Below are 8590 nucleotides of genomic sequence, written 5' to 3' on the forward strand. Positions count from 1 at the left end.
AAAGAAAGGAAAGAAAGAAAGAAAGAAAGAAAGAAAGAAAGAAAGAAAGAAAGAAAGAGAAAGAAAGAGAAAGAAAGAAAGGAAGAAAGAAAGAAAGAAAGATAGATAGATAGATAGATAGATAGATAGATAGATAGATAGATAGATAGATAGATTTGGATTTGTCTTTACCCCCAGAAGTCACTTGAGGAATTTCATAATGCCCAAGCTGTCCTATACAATATTGCTTTAGGTAAAAGAACTCACTTTGAGGCAAAGATTCTTGAAAGCGAAGTTATAAGTATGGGGCTGTCTGGCCTTAATTCATCTGTAAGCGAATATTGGTAGAGTGGCCTTTTGAAGCCCCAGCTAGTCTGTTATCTCAGGGGTACGTTTTGGCTGGAGAAGCTGTTCTATACAAAGCAGTATATTTACTAAGCCATCAGTTGATACACAGTGGTGTGTTCCCAAAGATGTGAAGTCCAGAAGCCTATGGTTGGAGAGGGATTGGGCCCTCTCCCCATTATTCACAATGACTTCTTTGCAAAAATTGTTTTCTATCTCTGCAAAGTTAGTCTCTGCCAAGTTAGATATCCTGGTTCTCAAAAAGGGATTGAACTTCTGTTAGCAGATACAGAAACATTTTCCATCTAATTAGAAGCTGTCATTGCCATCTGGCTACTACCAGTGGACCAGAAGGGAAAGAAAGGAGCTACTGTTCTCATAGGCTTAATAAATAATGGCCATAATGAGCTGCAGTTGATATGATGGTGGAGGCAATCAGGAGTCTATCTGGAAGCAGAGATTACTAAATTAGTGTCTCTTGGCCTTGGTGATAGCTGTGAATGCACAACTGCAGGATTACAGAAGCCCTCTACCTCTGCTGATCTGGCAACCTCCAACTAAAATCACTTAGACATGAAAGACAGGCAACCCAATGAGGTGGGCAGCTAAGATTAGTTAAAATCTTGGTCAAGATCAATCTTAACCTAAAAGTAAAAGATGGACATGACAAATACCAATTTTTATTCCAAAACTAGAACTTATATCAGGGGAAACAGTTTGTTTTACAATCTTTAAGTCTTTTAGAATATTGTATTACTCACACTTTGGAGAACTGGGCTTGTGCATCCCCCTTCAGTGAAGGCATTGTATAAAAGATAGGGAATGCATATTTAGGTAGCTGAAGAAATGAACTCTTTATATGTGCAACCAATATCTTTTGTCTTCCTAGTCATTGTCCTGTTTCTCAGGGGGCGTCTTGCTAAAAATGCTTTCGTAGTTCCAAAGTCTTGGTGGCAGCTGTTGTTAACACACCTTCTATTTCTACCAGTTAATACATCCTGGAATCAGAGCAGAGCCTTAGCACACAGCTGCATGTGTGAGCTCCAGAGGGATATGCTCAGTATCCTCAGTGTCCAAGTCCAGCCTGAACTGACCTACTAGGACTCTGATTTTTCAGCAGTTACATGGGCAGACAGTGTAGAATTCCCTAAGCTGCAGAGACATTAAAGCCCTTGGGTTGACCCTTGACCCATGAGAAACAGAACATAGGAATGAGCTGTCAAAAATACTTCACCTTCTTCTACCTGGACAGATGCTCCTGAGAAGCAGTGGCTTTATATTATTTCTCCTGGTTACAGCATCGTGAAGTGTTTGCTTTTCCAGTTTTCTTGTGCTTTGTTCCTTTCTCCTCACTCTCATTCTAGGATTTCTCCTTTCAACAAAGCATTGGTTTCTAAGCCTTGCTTCAGGCACTGTTTTCCAGACAATCAGTGTTAAGGTGGCTTCTTACATAGGGAAGACACCAAGATCATCTCAATAAAAATACATGGAAAAAAAACAGGTATGATAATGCACAGTTATAATCCCAAGCCTGGGGAGACTGAAACATAAGGACAGCCTGTATTACATAGCTAAAATCCTGTCAAAGAAGAAGAGGGAGAAAGAGGAGCAGGGGGAGTTGGCTAGTGTTCATAGTGCTGGAAGGTGCTATGCAAGCTACCAGAAGGAAGAAACATAATCATTAATCTTACCCAGATGTGAATCCTGTGAACTAAAAAAATAACTGGCCAGTAAGCTATTATGTGGGGGAGCAATAAGGGAGGTGGGAACAGAGGAGGGGATCTAAATATCATCAAATTACATTGCATGAAAATTGCAAAAAGCCAATAACAAAGAAGAGGAGGAGGAGGAAGAGGAGAAGGACGGGGAGGGGCATGAGGAAGAGGAGGAGGAGGAGGAGGAGGAGGAGGAGGAGGAGGAAGAAATGCAAATCATGGGCTATATTATCTTCCAGAGAACGCAAGTGGTTGTGAGCTGTTTGATATGGGTGCTGGGAGCTGAACTTCCATCCTCTGAAAGAGCATCATGTGCTCTTAACTGCTGAGTCATATCCTCTCTCCAGCTGTCCTTCCATATTCTTGTCTCATACATTATAACCCTAAACCAAGTGCTAGACTAGGTTTTCCCCTGAGAACTCTGAAGCATTTGCAAACCCTTCAAATGGGAGCTCTGTTTGTCACTCATGCTCCATGTATACCTAATCACAGAGGTAAGGTTAATGTTCTTCTTGATCATCTGGATTTTTCCTAGGGACTATCTCCTTTGCCTCTCTAAATTCTGAGTTGCTATGAAGCGCAGCTATGCTAATGATACTCTTCATATAGTTATAACTTGCTTTCTTAATTGTAATGGACCCTGCTATGGTTTGAATATGAGATATCCACACCTTATAGCATTTTGTGGGTACTTTTTGGAGGTTCTAGGAGTGGGGCCCAGCTGGGGGAAAGATGTCCCGAGGGTGTGTTCTTGAGGGCTAAACGTCCTTCCTCCTGTCTCCTCTACTTTCTAACCAACACTAGCAGAACACCATCTGCCATGAGTTCTCACTGCCACGATGCAGTGCTTTACTAAAGGCCCAGAAACATGCAACCAACCTACCCTGGTCTGTAACTGTGAACCAAAGTAAATCTTTCATCCTCATAAGCTGTTGACGGCATGTATTTTGTAAAAGTGACAGAAGTCCGATGACCATAAAACTCAATTTGTTTCAATTTTCTTTATCTTCGTATTTCCGTTATTACTAGTGATCCTGGTGACATCTCCACTCACACAAAGATTCATCCAATGTTCTACCTCAGCAAATGTACATACACTTGTTTTTATAGTTGGAATCTTCTCCCTCCTATTGAAGGATGATATTTTATTTTTCTTCTCCTTTATCAATACATTTCTCCTCTCAATTAGATCGTATTAACTTTTGTACATGTTCTAACCTCTCTTACCTTAAAGATAATATAAACGACATCAAACTACTCTCCTGATTCCACATTAGCTTTTAATTCCCCTAGTATATTCTCCTTTTTACAGCAAAATTTTTAAAAGTTGTTCTTCTCTTCACATTTCCATTGATATCATACCATTCATACAAGTGATATCTCCCACCACAGGACTCCAGTGAAAATTGTTACAAGATCATCAGTGGCATCAGCCTCATCAAAGTTGATGGTAACCCTCAGTATTCATCTTAACAACTTTGACAGAGTTGACCATTATGTCTTTAAATAGGTTAGGAATTAACTTAGGGGTTGTTGAAGGGGTTGAGCATAATTTACATTTATTTTTTAATATTTTATTTTTTATTTTATGTGTATGAGTGTATTGCCTACATGTAGTAGGCATGCCCTTGTTGTGCAATGCCCATGGAGGACTGAAAAAGGGCATCAGATTTCCCTGGAACTGGAGTTCTGGATAGTTGTTAGCTACCATGTGGGTGCTGGGAATCAAACCCAGGTCCTCTGCAAGAGCAGTCAGTGCTCAACCACTGAGCCATCTCTCTAGCCCCCATAATTTACAGTTATGAAATCACTGGAAGGACTTGGGAAGAAGAACAAGGCAGTCACTAGGCTGTACTAGGCTGGCAAAATGGCTCCATGATAAATAGACTTGCTGCCGAACTTAATGACCTGAGTTTGAGTCCCTGGACCCACATGGTGGAAGGAGAAAACTGACTCCTGCAAGTTGTCCTCTGATCTCTGCATGGAGTGTGGCACATGTACATGCACACACGCAAATACAGACGCAAAATAAATAAATAAATAAATAGATTGTAATAAAAGTAATTTTTTTAAATGAGACAATTAATAGCCTCAAAGAATGAGAAAAATTCCTAACCAAAATTTCCTGAAACCTCAAACAATTGTCTAAGTTTTGAATCAGCTTCTTAATGTCAAAAACAAAGGAAGTAACTCCCAGGCTTTAACACTGTAAGCAAGTCAAAGCTCATACCTGTCCACTCAAATGGCCACCACTCACTGATTTTGGAGTCTAATGGCTATTGTCTACAAATGAACTACTGTTTCTCAGAGATATAATCTAAACCAGAATTCCACTAGTATAAGATGCTGTGAAACACTGCATCCATGTATTACATCCTAGGATCTTTTCTGGGGACACATCAAGAGGATGTAGCTGGTATTGAGTGTCAAGAGACAATGCCTCATGCATTCTTCCTGAACTGTGCTCTAACTCCTATAAAAATGAAAAAAATCCCTCTGTTCTTTTCCCATCTCAGTCTACATTCCTCCTATTCCTCCTCATTTTCTAGACTGCTAAATACCCCTTAAGACTGTTACTTTTGTGTCTGTGCTCATTTCTTTTATTTGTTGGTTTTTGTAAACTTTCTATTGAATTATTTTTACGGTTTTTACAAATGTGTATTTTAATGACGCTGGTACAATGTCCATTGAAAACCCATGTCCCAGGCCAAAAAAGTACAAATAAAACCAAAAGGAGTAGTGGTCTGCTGCATACACTTTTGCATGAATAACTATTAATGAAAATTAGAACTTTTCTGGGATCTTCTGACAAGATTTTTTTTTTTTTTAATCTTAAAATGCTTTCTCTTCAATGAAGCCATTTTGGAATTAGTCATCTTGACTCCAAATCTGATCTTCTTTTGGTCCAGACCCTAAGATTTTTAAAAGTAGCTTCAAGATGAGGAAAGATCACTTTTCCACAGTTCAGTTCTCTGAAAAACTTCCAGCTCCCACTGAAAATCATAGTCCAGGAGTGAAGTAGTCACCTGCTGGAACTTCAGGGCCAACTGGAAGGTCATTATGAAAACTTGCTCTGGTCGATCTTTGTAATCATCAAAAACCTGAAAATGCGCAGCCCTGAAAAAGACGGCCTCCTTGTGCACACACGAAATTTTCAAAAAGGCGATGCCAGTATGAAGGGAGCTGAAGTCTGATCACCAGAAATGAGTGCAACAAAAAACAACCAATAAATGAATATTGAACACTAGAATTCAAATTACCAGATGTATTCAATTTTCATCTTAAACACCACATTACAAAAGAACTATTTTTTAAAAAACAAAAAAGTATTGAGGGAAAAAGTAAAGAAATAAAAAGAATATCTAAACCGTTGACTATCCCCGTTTGTTCCTGATAAACCTCAATCACATCTTCCTCCATGATTATCAGCAACTGTCTGCCCCTCAAAGAGAAACCTGAGTGAATTCATTGGAACTCACTGTCTTTGACAGTATGATTCTTTGAGCATCTTGAGATGTGTTGTCATTTTCACTTTGAAGTATATCTCACTCCTGCCCAATGACTTTGAGTTTAATGTATTCACTTTCCTTCTTATCCTCCAAGTCCTCAGTTGAAGTTTCCACCTCCTGGTCAGACATAGTGATACTGGGGGTCTCCACGGCACCATGACCTCGGGCAGGCAGACCCTCACTCTGGGGTTTACACAATTTTCTAGTGAATTTTTGTGTATTTCATACAGAACATCTTGATCATCTTTACATCCCCTTCCCCATTGGCACCTTCCCATAGCCGCTCTCCTTACTGGAATTCATTCATTCTGTCACTTGTGTTAGTTAGTGTCTCCAGATGTCCCTCAGTGCAAATTCATCCACTGAGGTTTAATCATGCTATCTACAATCCCTTCCTTTAAGAAGATCAGCTCTTCCTCACTCAGCAGTAATCAACAGCCAATAATTCTTCAACTAAGGTTGGGGCCTGCTGCCCATTTCCACAGTTCTGTGCTGGGTTTTTGTCTCCTTGAGTTTGCATGGCTCTTGTGCATACTGACACTGTTGCTGTAGGTTCATATGATCAAGGCCCCAGGAGCCTGAAGGACTCTATTTCCATATGGTCATGCACTGCTTCCTTGACTCTTGCAATCTTTCCATCCCTTCTTCTGCAATGGTCCCTGAGCCCTGGGTGGGTGGAGCTTAATATAGGAGTCCTGTCAAAGGACCCATACTCTGCAGACTCTTATTTTCTATGCTTTGGCCATTTATAAGGGAGGGAGCTTCATGGATGAGAACTGAAAGATACATTCGTGTTCTCTTTACCCCTTGTTCTATGTTTTGTGAGTCTTAGGTATAGAGATTGCATTGTAGATGTGCCACTTAGGCTTGGGTGATTCACACACATCCCCAGTCATGTTCCCCAAAATGAACTCACCTTAAAAATTCTGTTTATATCTAGAAGTTCTCATCTTTCTTCTGAAATCTAGACTTGTTGAGCAATTGCCTAGCTAACACTTAAACTTGCCTATTTATAAAACACCTTTCTTTTCATAACTGCAAAAATGTTTTCTTGATCTTTCACCGCAAAGCATCTATTCCTCCACTCCTTTGACTCCTTTCCTGGTGATTAAGCTGAGACTTTGTTGTTATTATTTTTGACAATTTGTCTCAGAGTCAACATTTAAACTATCAATATATCCTGTGACTTCTATCCTCATTTTGTGAGTAAAATCCAAACAATTTAAATGATACACATACCAGAAAGCTTTCCTCAGCGCTCCCTTAAACAAAATTCCACATTCTTAGGACTTTGGAAACTGGAGCAGGAGTATCATAAAGTTTGAAGCTGGCCTGAACTACATCGTAATACTTTTGCCTCAGGACCTAAAAAAATCCACATTCTTATTTATAAGTCTACAAGTCCTAAGTCTTGCATGATGCCCTCTCTGTCTTTGATCTCATCTCCTGTCTTGAAAGCAGGCAGTTGATTCATTGTACTTTGTTTATTCAAATGTTTCCTTTGGTTGCTGGGAATATACTTCAGTGGTGGAATCATTCCTGAGCATGGCTGTGATCCTGGGTTTGGTTGTTAGTACTGACAAGCAAAAAAATAAAAATAAAAAGACAGAAATGTCTTTTTCTGCATATAGCAAATCTGGTTCATGTTATAAACTTAGTATTTTTTTGAATAAGCTGAACTTGGTTGTTTTAATCTCTAAATATTAAGAAAAGAAAGTCATTAAAAATGGATGCATTTAAATATGAACTCATGTATACTTGAACTAAGCTTCTTCAGATGGAAATTTTGAATATGCTCTAATTTGGGTAATATTAAATAGTTGACAGGGACATGAAATTGGTAAAGAATGATCTAAGATAAAAAAGGCAACATGGCTTTAAAAATAAAATGAAATAAAAATTTAGCTGATATTAATCATCACTAGCTTGACTTACTGGTTGAAATATCCAATACATCTCAATCAGCAAAGCTTCTTGGTAATCAAATGTCTCTCATTTTTGGAAGTGGTGAGATTCTATGACTAAAGTGATAAGAATTTTTAGAAACATCTATTATTAGTCTCATTAACAGAAAATGTGAAAACACCTCCATTTCCAAGTGATACAGACAGATTTAGTGTCCCTAAAACACATGCTATAAAAAAGAAAGAAAAAAAGAAATGATTTTAAAAATAGATTATCATAGCATTTGAATAAAAATAGTCAGAATTACCTAATGTCTGTGAAGTAAATGTTTTTTCTGCACTATAAAAACCTATGTGTAGCTAATCTGTCATATATAACACTAAAGATGGTAACATATTAAGCATCATGTTGTATATAATGTTTCATAATTTTAGAATGGAAAATATGTACTCTTAAAATATTCCATTCGGTCCATCCACTCAGAATGTCAGGTGTCACTAAAGTTGGAGTTCTGTACATGGTGGTCTGTGGTCTGGAATAATGAGTAGGCAGTCTAGATCTGGGTGTCAGGATGTGGTGGCTAGGATCAGCAGGCAGATAGGAAACAAGGCCATACGACTTTTGCTGCATAAACCTTAAAAATGAGGGATGCAGGGCTGGAGAGATGGCTCAGTGTTTAAGATTCCTGGCTGCTTTTGCAGAAGACGCAGCTTCTTATCCCAGCACCCATATGGTGGCTAACAACCATCTGTAACTACAGTTCCATGGGATCCAATGCCCTCTTCTGGCCTTCACAGGCACTGCACAACATGGACACAGCTATAACAGTCACATACCTAAGTAAATAAAGCTAAAAATGAGAGATGTAGATATGGTCATCTTTGAGGTTTCTTACATCTCGTTTATACATTACTGATGATACATAATTTTTGATTAATTCAAGTTGAACCCTATTATATCACAATTAAAACTTCTGCATGTTCCAGGACTAGGACCAGAGCCTACTGCTTATATACTACAGACCACTGGACCAGACTGGAATCACTCCATCCCACCAATAAAAACAAAAACGAATAAACAAAAAAGGGAGAACCTGAAACCTAAACTAACTACTCACACCTGATCAGAAATCAGTAG

The 8590-nt window shown here is 38.8% G+C and overlaps 1 pseudogene; it reads right to left on the minus strand.

The window, feature by feature from the left end:
- Nucleotides 1-4972: 4972 nt before the first annotated feature.
- On the minus strand, nt 4973-5677 carry LOC103725783 (annotated as a pseudogene).
- Nucleotides 5678-8590: the final 2913 nt, after the last annotated feature.

Source organism: Nannospalax galili, unplaced genomic scaffold (assembly GCF_000622305.1).
Source record: "Nannospalax galili isolate Female #2095 unplaced genomic scaffold, S.galili_v1.0 scaffold286, whole genome shotgun sequence".
Classification (NCBI taxonomy): domain Eukaryota; kingdom Metazoa; phylum Chordata; class Mammalia; order Rodentia; family Spalacidae; genus Nannospalax; species Nannospalax galili.